Consider the following 13382-nt stretch of genomic DNA (forward strand, 5'->3'; position numbering starts at 1 on the left):
TTGCTATGTAAGCTTTGGCAATATGCTTCTCTGTAAACTTTCATGCCAATAAAGCATTTGAATTGGAAATTGGAAATTGGTGTGAGAGTGAGTCTGAGAGAGACAGTGTGTGAGAGAGTGTGTCTGAGTGAGACAGTGTGTGAGAGAGTGAGTCTGAGAGAGACAGTGTGTGAGAGAGTGAGTCTGAGAGAGACAGTGTGTGAGAGAGTGAGTCTGAGAGGAACAGTGTGTGAGACAGCGAGTCTGAGAGAGACATTGTGTAACAGAGTGAGTCTGAGAGAGACAGTGTGAGAGAGAGTCGGAGACAGACAGTGTGTGAGACAGTGAGTTTGAGAGACACAGTGTGAGAGAGTGAGACTGAGAGAGACAGAGTGTGAGAGAGTGAGTCTGAGAGAGACAGTGTGTGAGAGAGTGAGTCTGACAGAGACAGTGTGTGAGAGAGTGAGTCTGTGCGAGACAGTGTGTGAGAGAGTGAGTCGGAGGGAGTGAGATGGAGGGAGAGAGTCGGAGGGAGCGAGTCGGAGGGAGCGAGTCGGAGGGAGCGAGTGGGAGGGAGCGAGTGGGAGGGAGCGAGTGGGAGGGAGCGAGCGAGTGGGAGGGAGCGAGTGGGAGGGAGAGAGTTGGAGGGAGAGTCGGAGGGAGCGAGTCGGAGGGAGAGAGTCGGAGGGAGAGAGTCGGAGGGAGAGAGTCGGAGGGAGAGAGTCGGAGGGAGAGAGTCGGAGGGAGAGAGTCGGAGGGAGCGAGTCGGAGGGAGCGAGTCGGAGGGAGAGAGTCGGAGGGAGAGAGTCGGAGAGACAGTTTGTGAGAGAGTGAATCTCAGAGAGACCGTGTTTGAGAGAATGAGTCGGAGAGACACAGAGTGTGAGAGTGTGAGTCTGAGAGAGACAGTGTGTGAGAGAGTGAGTCTGAGAGAGACAGTGTGTGAGAGAGGGAGTCTGAGAGAGACAGTGTGTGAGAGAGTGAGTCTGAGAGAGACAGTGTGTGTGAGAGTGAGTCTGAGAGAGAATGTGAGAGACCAGCTATTCAAAATATATATAAATGAGCTAGACTAGGGAACTAGATGTAATATCTCCAAGGTTGCAGATGACACAAAGCTGGGTGGGCATGTGTGCTGTGAGGAGGATGCTGAGAATCTCCAGTATGATTTGGCAGGTTGGGTGATTGGGCAGAAGCATGACAGATGCAGTACAATGTGGATAAAAGTGAGGTTATCCACTTTGGTGGCAAAAACAGGAAGGCAGATAATTATCTTAATGCCAATAGATTGGGAGAAGGAGCAGTGCAACGAGACCTGGGTGTTCTTGTGCACCAGCCGCTGAAGGTAAGCATGCAGGTGCAGCATGCGGTGAAGAAGGCAAATGGTATGTTGGCCTTCACAGCGAGAGGATTCGAGTACAGGAACAAGGATGTCTTGCTGCAGTTGTACCGGGCCTTGGTGAGACCTCACCTTGAGTATTGTGTGCAGTTTTGGTCGCCTTATCTGAGGAAGGATGTTCTTGCCATGGAGGGAGTGCAGCGAAGATTCACCAGGCTGATACCTGAGATGGCAGGAATGACATATGAGGAGAGATTGGGTCGATTGGGCTTATACTTGCTGCAGTTTAGAAGAACGAGAGGGGTCTCATTGAAATTTATAAAATTCTAACAGCACTGGACCGACTGGATGCAGGAAGGATGTTCCCGATAGTCGGTAGTCCAGAACCAGGGCTCACAGTCTAAGGATAAGGGGAAGGCCATTTAGGACAGAGATGAGGAGGAATTTCTTCACCCAGAGAGTGCTGAACCTGTGGAATTCTCTGCCACACAGGGAAGTTGAGGCCAATTCATTAAATATATTCAAGAAGGAGTTGCATATATTTCTTAAGGCTAAAGGGATCAAGGGATATGGGGAGAAATCAGGGACAAGGAACTGAATTTGGATGATCAGCCATGATCTCATTGAATGGCGGAGCAGGCTCGAGGGGCCGAATGGCCTACTCCTGCTCCTATCTTCTATGTTTCTATGTCTCTATGTGTGTGAGAGAGTGAGTCAGAGAGAGGCAGTGTGAGAGAGTGACTCAGAGACAGTGTGTGAGAGAGTGAGTCTGAGAGAGACAGTGTGGGAGAGAGAGTCTGAGAGAGACAGTGTGTGAGAGAGTGAGTCTGAGAGAGACAGTGTGGGAGAGTGAGTCTGAGAGAGACAGTGTGTGAGAGAGTGAGTCTGAGAGAGACCGTGTGTGAGAGAGCGTGTCTGAGAGAGACAGTGTGTGAGAGAGTGAATCTGAGAGAGACATTGTGTGAGATAGTGAGTCTGAGAGAGACAGTGTGAGAGAGAGTGAGTCTGAGAGAGACAGTGTGTGAGAGAGTGAGTCTGAGAGAGGCAGAGTGTGAGAGTGAGTCTCAGATAGACAGTGTGTGAGAGAGTGAGTCTGAGAGAGACAGTGTGTGAGAGAGTGAGTCTGAGAGAGACAGTGTGTGAGAGAGAGTCTGAGAGACAGTGTGTGAGAGTGAGTCTGAGAGAGAGAGAGTGTGTGAGAGAGTGAGTCTGAGAGAGACAGTGTGTGAGAGAGTGAGTCTGAGAGAGACAGTGTGTGAGAGTGTGAGTCTGAGAGAGACAGTGTGTGAGAGAGTGAGTCTGAGAGAGTGTGTGAGAGAGTGAGTCTGAGAGAGACAGTGTGTGAGAGAGTGAGTCTGAGAGAGACAGTGTGTGAGAGAGTGTGTCAGAGAGAGACAGTGTGTGAGAGTGAATCTGAGAGAGAGTGTGTGAGAGTGAGTCTGAGAGAGACAGTGTGTGAGAGAGTGAGTCTGAGAGAGTGTGTGAGAGAGTGAGTCTGAGAGAGACAGTGTGTGAGAGATTGTGTCAGAGAGAGACAGTGTGTGAGAGTGAGTCTGAGAGAGTGTGTGAGAGAGAGTCTGAGAGAGACAGTGTGTGAGAGTGAGTCTGAGAGAGACAGTGTGTGAGAGTCAGTCTGAGAGAGAGTGTGTGTGAGAGTGAGTCTGAGAGAGACAGTGTGAGAGAGTGAGTCTGAGAGAGACAGTGTGTGAGAGAGTGAATCTGAGAGAGACAGTGTGAGTGAGTCTGAGAGAGACAGTGTGTGAGAGTGAGTCTGAGAGACAGTGTGTGAGAGAGACAGAGTGTGAGAGATTGAGTCAGAGAGAATCAGACAGAGAGAGAGTCTGAGAGAGTCTGAGACAGTGTGTGAGAGTGAGACTGAGAGAGACAGTGAGACTGAGAGAGACAGTGTGTGAGTGAGTGAGTCTGAGAGAGACAGTGTGTGAGAGAGTGAGACTGAGAGAAACCGTGTGTGAGAGTGAGTCTGAGAGAGACATTGTGTGACAGAGTGAGTCTGAGAGACAGTGTGTGAGAGTGAGTCTGAGAGAGACAGTGTGTGAGAGAGTGAGTTTGAGAGAGACCGTGTGTGAGAGAGAGAGTCTGAGAGAGACAGTGAGAGTGTGAGTCTGAGAGAGTGAGTCGGAGAGAGTCTGAGAGAGTGTGTGTGTGAGAGAGTGCGACTGAGCAAGAGTGTGTGTGAGAGAGATTCTGAGAGACAGTGTGTGACAGATTGTGTGAGAGTCTGAGAGAGACAGTGTGTGTGAGAGTGACTCTGAGAGACATTGTGTGAGAGAGACAGAGTGTGAGAGAGACAGTCTGTGAGAGAGTGAGTCGGAGAGAGACAGTGTGTCCATTGAGTCGAATTGTTTCTGGGACAACTTGAAAACACTCCACAAAAAACAACACGACAATTTGTCCATTCAAAATGGGGACACATGGGTAAACCACTTTGAAAAATTATACCAGAAAAACACACTAAGGCCAGAGCAACACCAAATACGCAAAAAACTGGAAAAGCTTGAAATGGCCATAAAAGATAACCAAAACCCGCTAGACGCCATAATAACAGAAAAAGAACTTCTTGAAAAATTCAAGGACCTGCGACCAGGAAAAGCTTGTGGGACAGACGGCATACTAAATGAGATGATTAAACACGCAGACGACAAACTGAAACTGGCTATCCTAAAACTCTTCAACTTGGTTCTGAGTGTCGGTTATTTCCCTGACATCTGGAACAAAGGACTCATAACACCCATATACAAAAGTGGGGACAAAATCGACCCAAACAACTATCGAGGCATCTGTGTAAACAGTAACCTGGGGAAGGTATTCTGTAGCATCATAAACAAAAGACTTATAAACTTCCTTGAAGAGCACAATGTCTTGAGTAAAAGCCAAATTGGATTCCTGCCAAACTATAGAACATCCGATCATATCTTCACCCTACAGACCCTAATTGACAAACACGTTCACCATAACAAAAGCAAAATCTACGCATGCTTTGTAGATTTCCAGAAGGCTTTCGACTCCATCTGGCATGACGGTTTATTCCTGAAACTTATCGAAAGCGGGGTAGGAGGGAAAACATATGATGTAATTAAATCAATGTATACAAACAATAAATGTGCAGTTAAAATTGGAGACAAACAAACAAAATACTTCCCACAGGGGCGGGGGGTGACGCAGGGCTCGCCAATCTCACTGACACTCTTTAATATTTACATTAATGGATTGGCAAAACTACTTGAACAATCTACAGCACCCGGCCTCACCCTATATGAATCCAAGGTTAAATTCCTCCTCTATGCCGACGACCTGGTTCTGCTGTCACCAACTAAGGAGGGTCTACAGCAGAACCTGGACCTGCTGGAGTCATACTGCCAGACTTGGGCCCTGACAATAAATCCCCCAAAAACCAAAGTCCTTGTGTTCCAGCAAAGATCCAAACAACATGGACCCACAATAAATTTCACAGTAGGAACAACCAAAATTGAACAATCCACTCACTACACATACTTGGGCTTAAAAATCAGTTCTACGGGAAACTTCAAACTGGCTGTGAATGAACTGAAAGAGAAAGCAAGAAGGGCTTTCTATGCCATCAAAAAATCAATCCAAATAGAAATCCCAATTAGCATTTGGCTCAAAATTTTCAAATCAGTAATTGAACCAATTGCACTCTATGGCAGTGAGGTCTGGGGACCACTAACACAACAAGATTTTGCAAAATGGGACAAACACCCAATTGAGATCCTACATGCGGAATTCTGTAAAAGTATCCTCCGGACTCGAAGGAAAACAGTAAACAACGCATGCAGGGCGGAACTAGGCCAATACCCATTAATAATCTCTATCCAAAAAAGAGCCACCAAATCTTGGAATCACCTACAAATGAGCAACCCCCAATGCTGTCACTACGACGCCCTGAAATGCCAAGTGCTGACCATAAAGAAGAATACCCTCAGTCAACTAGTCCTGGGACTCAATAAAGTAACTAATAACAATACTAACAATAACCAGTCCCAGGACAGTGACAGGGTAACACAAAGAATTCGACCCAACACAATCGTCGCTAAGCAAAAGGAAAAATATCTGTCATATTGGGCAGAAACAACAAAAACCCAAAGCAAACTCAATTGCTACTTGGCCCTAAACAGACAATACAACATAGCTGATTACCTGACCATGGTAAAGGATAACAAACTGAGAAGAACCTTGACAAGGTACAGACTTAGCGAACATAGCCTAGCGATCGAAAAAGGCAGACACAGGCAGACCAGGCTGCCAAGAGAAGACAGGATATGCTCTCACTGCAGTCAGGGAGTAGTTGAGACAGAGATGCACTTCCTCACAGCCTGTGGAAAATATCAGGGCATCAGAGAGAATTTCTACCAAAAATTCTCACAAATATGCCCTGAATTCAGAAATCTGACTGACAACCAAAAACTCCCATTCCTACTGGGGGAGGAGAGAAGCTGTGTAACACTGGCGGCACACTATGTTACAGCTTGCCATGAACAGAGGGACAACCAGTAAACTAAGACAAGAGTATGTATAAACAAGGCGAATGTATATTTATAAACTCAGGGATATACCTGTTTATACACTGTATGAATGGAACCGCGTTTATGTGTTCAACCATAAAGGTATTTTGATGCTTTGCAAACATAAGATGTACCTTATCATGCCAATAAAGCGATTTGTATTGTATTGTATTATTGTGTGAGAGAGTGAGTCGGAGAGAGACAGTGTGTGAGAGTGAGTCTGAGAGAGACAGTGTGTGAGAGAGTGAATCTGAGAGAGACAGGCTGTGTGAGAGTGAGTCTGAGAGAGACAGTGTGAGGGAGAGTGACTCTGAGAGACAGTGTGTGTGACAGTGAGTCTGAGAGAGACAGTCTGTGAGAGAGTGAGTCGGAGAGAGACAGTCTGTGAGAGAGTGAGTCGGAGAGAGACAGTGTGTGAGAGTGAGTCTGAGAGAGACAGTGTGTGAGAGAGTGAGTCTGAGAGAGACAGTGTGAGAGAGAGTGAATCTGAGAGAGACAGGCTGTGTGAGAGTGAGTCTGAGAGAGACAGTGTGAGGGAGAGTGACTCTGAGAGACAGTGTGTGTGAGAGTGAGTCTGAGAGAGACAGTCTGTGAGAGAGTGAGTCGGAGAGAGACAGTCTGTGAGAGAGTGACTCGGAGAGAGACAGTGTGAGGGAGAGTGATTCTGAGAGCCAGTGTGCAAGAGAGAGAGTCTGAGAGACAGTGTGTGAGAGAGTGAGTCTGAGAGAGCCAGTGTGCAAGAGAGAGAGTCTGAGAGCCAGTGTGTGAGAGAGTGAGTCTGAGAGACAGTGTGTGAGAGAGGGCGTCTGAGAGAGACAGTGTGTGAGAGAGTGAGTCGGAGAGAGACTGTGTGTGAGAGAGAGTCTGAGAGAGACAGTGTGTGAGAGAGTGAGTCTGAGAGAGAGAGTGTATCAGAGAGTGAGTTTTTGAGAGAGACAGTGTGTGAGAGAGTGAGTGTGAGAGAGACTGTGCGAGAGAGAGAGAGTCTGAGAGAGACAGTGTGTGAGAGAATGAGTCTGAGTGACTGTGTGTGACAGAGTGAGTCTGAGAGAGACAGTGTGAGAGAGTGAGTCTGAGAGAGACAGTATTTGAGAGAGTGAGACTGAGAGAGACAGTGTGTGAGAGAGTGAGTCTGAGAGAGACAGTGTGTGAGAGTGAGTCTGAGAGAGACAGTGTGTGAGAGAGTGAGTCTGAGAGAGACAGTGTGTGAGAGAGTGAGTCCAAGAGAGACCGTGAGAGACCAGCTATTCACAGTATATATAAATGAGCTAGACTAGGGAACTAGATGTAATATCTCCAAGTTTGCAGACGACAGAAAGCTGGGTGGGCATGTGTGCTGTGAGGAGGATGCCGAGAATCTCCAGTTTGATTTGGACAGGTTGGGTGATTGGGCAGAAGCATGGCAGATGCAGTACAATGTGGATAAAAATGAGGTTATCCACTTTGGTGGCAAAAACAGGAAGGCAGATAATTATCTTAATGGCAATAGATTGGGAGAAGGGGAAGTGCAACGAGACCTGGGTGTCCTTGTGCACCAGCCGCTGAAGGTAAGCATGCAGGTGAAGCATGCGGTTAAGAAGATAAATGGTATGTTGGCCTTCGTAGTGAGAGGATTCGAGTACAGGAACAAGGATGTCTTGCTGCAGTTGTACCGGGCCTTGGTGAGACCTCACCTTGAGTACTGTGTGCAGTTTTGGTCGCCTTATCTGAGGAAGGATGTTCTTGCCATGGAGGGAGTGCAGTGAAGATTCACCAAGTTGATACCTGGGATGGCAGGAATTATGTATGAGGAGAGATTGGGTCGATTGGGCTTATATTCGCTGCAATTTAGAAGAACGAGAGGGGATCTCATTGAAACATATAAAATTCTAACAGGACTGGACAGACTGGATGCAGGAAGGATGTTCCCGATGGCCAAGGAGTCCAGAACCAGGGGTCACAGTCTAAGGATAAGGGGTAAGCCATGTAGGACTGAGATGAGGAGGAATTTCTTCACCCAGAGAGTGGTGAACCTGTGGAATTCTCTACCACAGAAGGCAGTGGAGGCCCATTCATTAAATATATTCAAGAAGGAGTTGGATATATTTCTTAAGGCTAAAGGGATCAAGGGATATGGGGAGAGGACAGGGACAGGATACTGAATTTGGATGATCAGCCATGATCTCATTGAATGGCAGAGCAGGCTCGAGGGGCCGAATGGCCTACTCCTGCCCCTATCTTCTATGTTTCCATGTCTCGATGTGTGTGAGAGAGTGAGTCAGAGAGAGACATTGTATGAGAGAGTGAGCCAGAGAGAGACAGTGTGAGAGCGAGAGACTCAGAGAGACAGTGTGTGAGAGAGTGAGTCAGAGAGACAGTGTGTGAGAGAGTGGGTCTGAGGGACACAGTCTGTGAGAGAGTGAGTCTGAGAGAGACAGTGTGTGAGTGAGTGAGTCTGAGAGAGGCAGTGTGTGAGAGAATGAGTCTGAGAGAGACAGTGTGTGAGAGACTGAGTCTGAGAGAGACAGTGTGTGAGAGAGTGAGTCTGAGAGAGACAGTGTGTGAGAGAGTGAGTCTGAGAGAGACAGTGTGTGAGAGAGTGAGTCTGAGAGAGACAGTGTGTGAGAAAGTGAGTCTGAGAGAGACAGTGTGTGAGAGAGTGAGTCTGAGAGAGACAGTGTGTGAGAGAGTGAGTCTGAGAGAGACAGTGTGTGAGAGAGTGAGTCTGAGGGAGTGTGTGAGAGAGTGAGTCTGAGAGACAGTGTGTGAGAGAGCGAGTCTGAGAGAGACAGGGTGTGAGAGAGTGAGTCTGAGAGGGACAGGGTGTGAGAGAGTGAGTCTGAGAGAGACAGTTGGTGAGAGAGAGAGTCTGAGAGACAGTGTGTGAGAGAGCGAGTCTGAGAGAGACAGGGTGTGAGAGAGTGAGTCTGAGAGAGACAGTGTGTGAGAAAGCGAGTCTGAGAGAGACAGTGTGTGAGAGAGTGCGTCTGAGAGAGACAGTGTGTGAGAATGTGAGTCTGAGAGAGACAGTGTGTGAGAAAGTCAGTCTGAGAGAGACAGTGTGAGAGAGAGTGAGTCTGAGGGAGACAGTGTGTGAGAGTGTGAGTCTGAGAGAGACAGTGTGTGAGAGAGAGACAGTGTGTGAGAGAGTGAGTCTGAGAGAGAGAGAGTGTGTGAGAGAGTGAGTCTGAGAGAGACAGTGTGTGAGAGAGTGAGTCTGAGAGAGACAGTGTGTGAGAGAGTGTGTCAGAGAGAGACAGTGTGTGAGAGTGAGTCTGAGAGAGACAGTGTGTGAGAGTGAGTCTGAGAGAGACAGTGTGTGAGAGTGAGTCTGAGAGAGACTGTGTGAGAGTGAGTGAGTCTGAGAGAGACAGTGTGTGAGAGTGAGTCTGAGAGAGACAGTGTGTGAGAGTGAGTCTGAGAGAGACTGTGTGAGAGTGAGTGAGTCTGAGAGAGACAGTGTGTGAGAGTGAGTCTGAGAGACAGTGTGTGAGAGAGACAGAGTGTGAGAGATTGAGTCTGAGAGAGAGTGAGTCGGAGAGAGAAAGTCTGTGTGTGAGAGAGAGTCAGAGAGAGAGTCTTAGAGAGTTTCAGAGAGAGAGAGTCTGAGAGAGGCAATGTGTGAGAGAGACAGTGTGTGAGAGAGTGAATCTGAGAGAGACAGTGTGTGTGAGATTGAGTCTGAGAGAGAGAGTGTGTGAGAGAGTGAGTCTGAGAGAGATTGTGTGTGAGAGAGTGAGTCTGAGAGAGAGAGTGTGTGAGAGAGAGAGTGTGTGAGAGAGTGAGTCTGAGAGAGATTGTGTGTGAGAGAGAGAGTCTGAGAGAGACAGTGCGGGAGAGAGAGTCTGAGAAAGACAGTGTGTGAGAGATTGAGTCAGAGAGAGTCAGAGAGAGAGAGAGTCAGACAGAGAGTCAGAGAGAGAGAGAGAGAGTCTGAGACACAGTGTGTGAGAGTGAGTCTGAGAGAGACCGTATGTGAGAGAGTGAGACTGAGAGAGACAGTGTGTGAGTGAGTGAGTCTGAGAGAGACAGTGTGTGAGAGAGTGAGACTGAGAGAAACCGTGTGAGACTGAGTCTGAGAGAGACATTGTGTGACAGAGTGAGTCTGAGAGAGACAGTGTGTGAGAGAGTGAGTCTGAGAGAGACAGTGTGTGAGAGAGTGAGTTTGAGAGAGACCGTGTGTGAGAGAGAGAGTCTGAGAGAGAGTGAGAGAGTGAGTCTGAGAGAGTGAGTCGGAGAGAGAGAGTCTGAGAGAGTGTGTGTGTGAGAGAGTGCGACTGAGCAAGAGTGTGTGTGAGAGAGATTCTGAGAGAATGTGTGTGACAGATTGTGTGAATCTGAGAGAGACAGTGTGTGAGAGAGTGAGTCTGAGAGAGACATTGTGTGAAAGTCTGAGACAGTGTGTGAGAGAGTGAATCTGAGAGAGACAGTGTGTGAGAGTGACTCTGAGAGACATTGTGTGAGAGAGACAGAGTGTGAGAGAGACAGTCTGTGAGAGAGTGAGTCGGAGAGAGACAGTGTGTGAGAGCGTGAGTCGGAGAGAGACAGTGTGTGAGAGTGAGTCTGAGAGAGACAGTGTGTGAGAGAGTGAGTCTGAGAGAGACAGTGTGAGGGAGAGTGAATCTGAGAGAGACAGGCTGTGTGAGAGTGAGTCTGAGAGAGACAGTGTGAGGGAGAGTGACTCTGAGAGACAGTGTGTGTGAGAGTGAGTCTGAGAGAGACAGTCTGTGAGAGAGTGAGTCGGAGAGGGACAGTCTGTGAGAGAGTGACTCGGAGAGAGACAGTGTGAGGGAGAGTGACTCTGAGAGAGCCAGTGTGCAAGAGAGAGAGTCTGAGAGACAGTGTGGGAGAGAGTGAGTCTGAGAGAGATAGTGTGCAAGAGAGTGAGTCTGAGAGACAGTGTGTGAGAGAGTGAGACGGAGAGAGACAGTGTGTGAGAGAGTGAGTCAGAGAGACAGTGTGTGAGAGAGAGTCTGAGAGAGACAGTGTGTGAGAGTGAGTCTGAGAGAGACTGTGTGAGAGTGAGTGAGTCTGAGAGAGACAGTGTGTGAGAGTGAGTCTGAGAGACAGTGTGTGAGAGAGACAGAGTGTGAGAGATTGAGTCTGAGAGAGAGTGAGTCGGAGAGAGAAAGTCTGTGTGTGAGAGAGAGTCAGAGAGAGAGTCTTAGAGAGTTTCAGAGAGAGAGAGTCTGAGAGAGGCAATGTGTGAGAGAGACAGTGTGTGAGAGAGTGAATCTGAGAGAGACAGTGTGTGTGAGATTGAGTCTGAGAGAGAGAGTGTGTGAGAGAGTGAGTCTGAGAGAGATTGTGTGTGAGAGAGTGAGTCTGAGAGAGAGAGTGTGTGAGAGAGAGAGTCTGAGAGAGACAGTGCGGGAGAGAGAGTCTGAGAAAGACAGTGTGTGAGAGATTGAGTCAGAGAGAGTCAGAGAGAGAGAGAGTCAGACAGAGAGTCAGAGAGAGAGAGAGAGAGTCTGAGACACAGTGTGTGAGAGTGAGTCTGAGAGAGACCGTATGTGAGAGAGTGAGACTGAGAGAGACAGTGTGTGAGTGAGTGAGTCTGAGAGAGACAGTGTGTGAGAGAGTGAGACTGAGAGAAACCGTGTGAGACTGAGTCTGAGAGAGACATTGTGTGACAGAGTGAGTCTGAGAGAGACAGTGTGTGAGAGAGTGAGTCTGAGAGAGACAGTGTGTGAGAGAGTGAGTTTGAGAGAGACCGTGTGTGAGAGAGAGAGTCTGAGAGAGAGTGAGAGAGTGAGTCTGAGAGAGTGAGTCGGAGAGAGAGAGTCTGAGAGAGTGTGTGTGTGAGAGAGTGCGACTGAGCAAGAGTGTGTGTGAGAGAGATTCTGAGAGAATGTGTGTGACAGATTGTGTGAATCTGAGAGAGACAGTGTGTGAGAGAGTGAGTCTGAGAGAGACATTGTGTGAAAGTCTGAGACAGTGTGTGAGAGAGTGAATCTGAGAGAGACAGTGTGTGAGAGTGACTCTGAGAGACATTGTGTGAGAGAGACAGAGTGTGAGAGAGACAGTCTGTGAGAGACTGGGAGAGGAGAGAAGCTGTATAACACTGGCAGCACGCTATGTTACAGCTTGCCATGAACAGAGAGCCAACCAGTAAACTAAGAAAAGAATATATATAAACAATGCGAATGTATATTTATACACTCAGGGATATACCTGTTTATACACTGTATGAATAGAACTGCGTTTATGTGGTAAACCATAAATGTATTTTGATGCTTTGGCAACATAAGATGTAACTTATCATGCCAATAAAGCGATTTGAATTGTGAATTGTGAATTGAGAGAGTGAGTCGGAGAGAGACAGTGTGTGAGAGCGTGAGTCGGAGAGAGACAGTGTGTGAGAGTGAGTCTGAGAGAGACAGTGTGTGAGAGAGTGAGTCTGAGAGAGACAGTGTGAGGGAGAGTGAATCTGAGAGAGACAGGCTGTGTGAGAGTGAGTCTGAGAGAGACAGTGTGAGGGAGAGTGACTCTGAGAGACAGTGTGTGTGAGAGTGAGTCTGAGAGAGACAGTCTGTGAGAGAGTGAGTCGGAGAGGGACAGTCTGTGAGAGAGTGACTCGGAGAGAGACAGTGAGGGAGAGTGACTCTGAGAGAGCCAGTGTGCAAGAGAGAGAGTCTGAGAGACAGTGTGGGAGAGAGTGAGTCTGAGAGAGATAGTGTGCAAGAGAGTGAGTCTGAGAGACAGTGTGTGAGAGAGTGAGACGGAGAGAGACAGTGTGTGAGAGAGTGAGTCAGAGAGACAGTGTGTGAGAGAGAGTCTGAGAGAGACAGTGGGTGAGAAAGTGAGTATGAGAGAGACTGTGTGTGAGAGAGTGAGTCTGAGAGAGACAGTGTGTGAGAGAGTGAGTATGAGAGAGACAGTGTGTGAGAGAGTGAGTATGAGAGAGACAGTGTGTGAGAGAGTGAGTCTGAGAGAGACAGTGTGTGAGAGAGTGAGTATGAGAGAGACAGTGTGTGAGAGAGAGTCTGAGAGAGACAGGGTGTGAGAGAGTGAGTCTGAGAGAGACAGTGTGTGAGAGAGTGAGTCTGAGAGAGAGAGTGTGTGAGAGAGAGAGTCTGAGAGAGACAGTGTGTGAGAGAGAGTCTGAGAGAGACAGTGTGTGAGAGAGTGAGTATGAGAGAGACAGTGTGTGAGAGAGTGAGTCTGAGAGAGAGAGTGTGTGAGAGAGAGAGTCTGAGAGAGACAGTGTGTGAGAGAGAGTCTGAGAGAGACAGTGTGTGAGAGAGTGAGTATGAGAGAGACAGTGTGTGAGAGAGTGAGTCTGAGAGAGACAGTGTGTGAGAGAGTGAGTATGAGAGACAGTGTGTGAGAGAGTGAGTCTGAGAGAGAGAGTGTGTGAGAGAGAGAGTCTGAGAGAGACAGTGTGTGAGAGAGAGTCTGAGAGAGACATTGTGTGAGAGAGTGAGTCTGAGAGAGACAGTGTGTGAGAGAGTGAGTCTGAGAGAGACAGTGTGTGAGAGAGTGAGTCTGAGAGAGACAGTGTGTGAGAGAGTGAGTCTGAGAGAAACATTGTCTGAGAGAGTGAG

Source organism: Somniosus microcephalus, unplaced genomic scaffold (assembly GCF_052327205.1).
Source record: "Somniosus microcephalus isolate GS21.2 unplaced genomic scaffold, FLI_Smic_1.0 unresolved_chr4, whole genome shotgun sequence".
Lineage (NCBI taxonomy): Eukaryota > Metazoa > Chordata > Chondrichthyes > Squaliformes > Somniosidae > Somniosus > Somniosus microcephalus.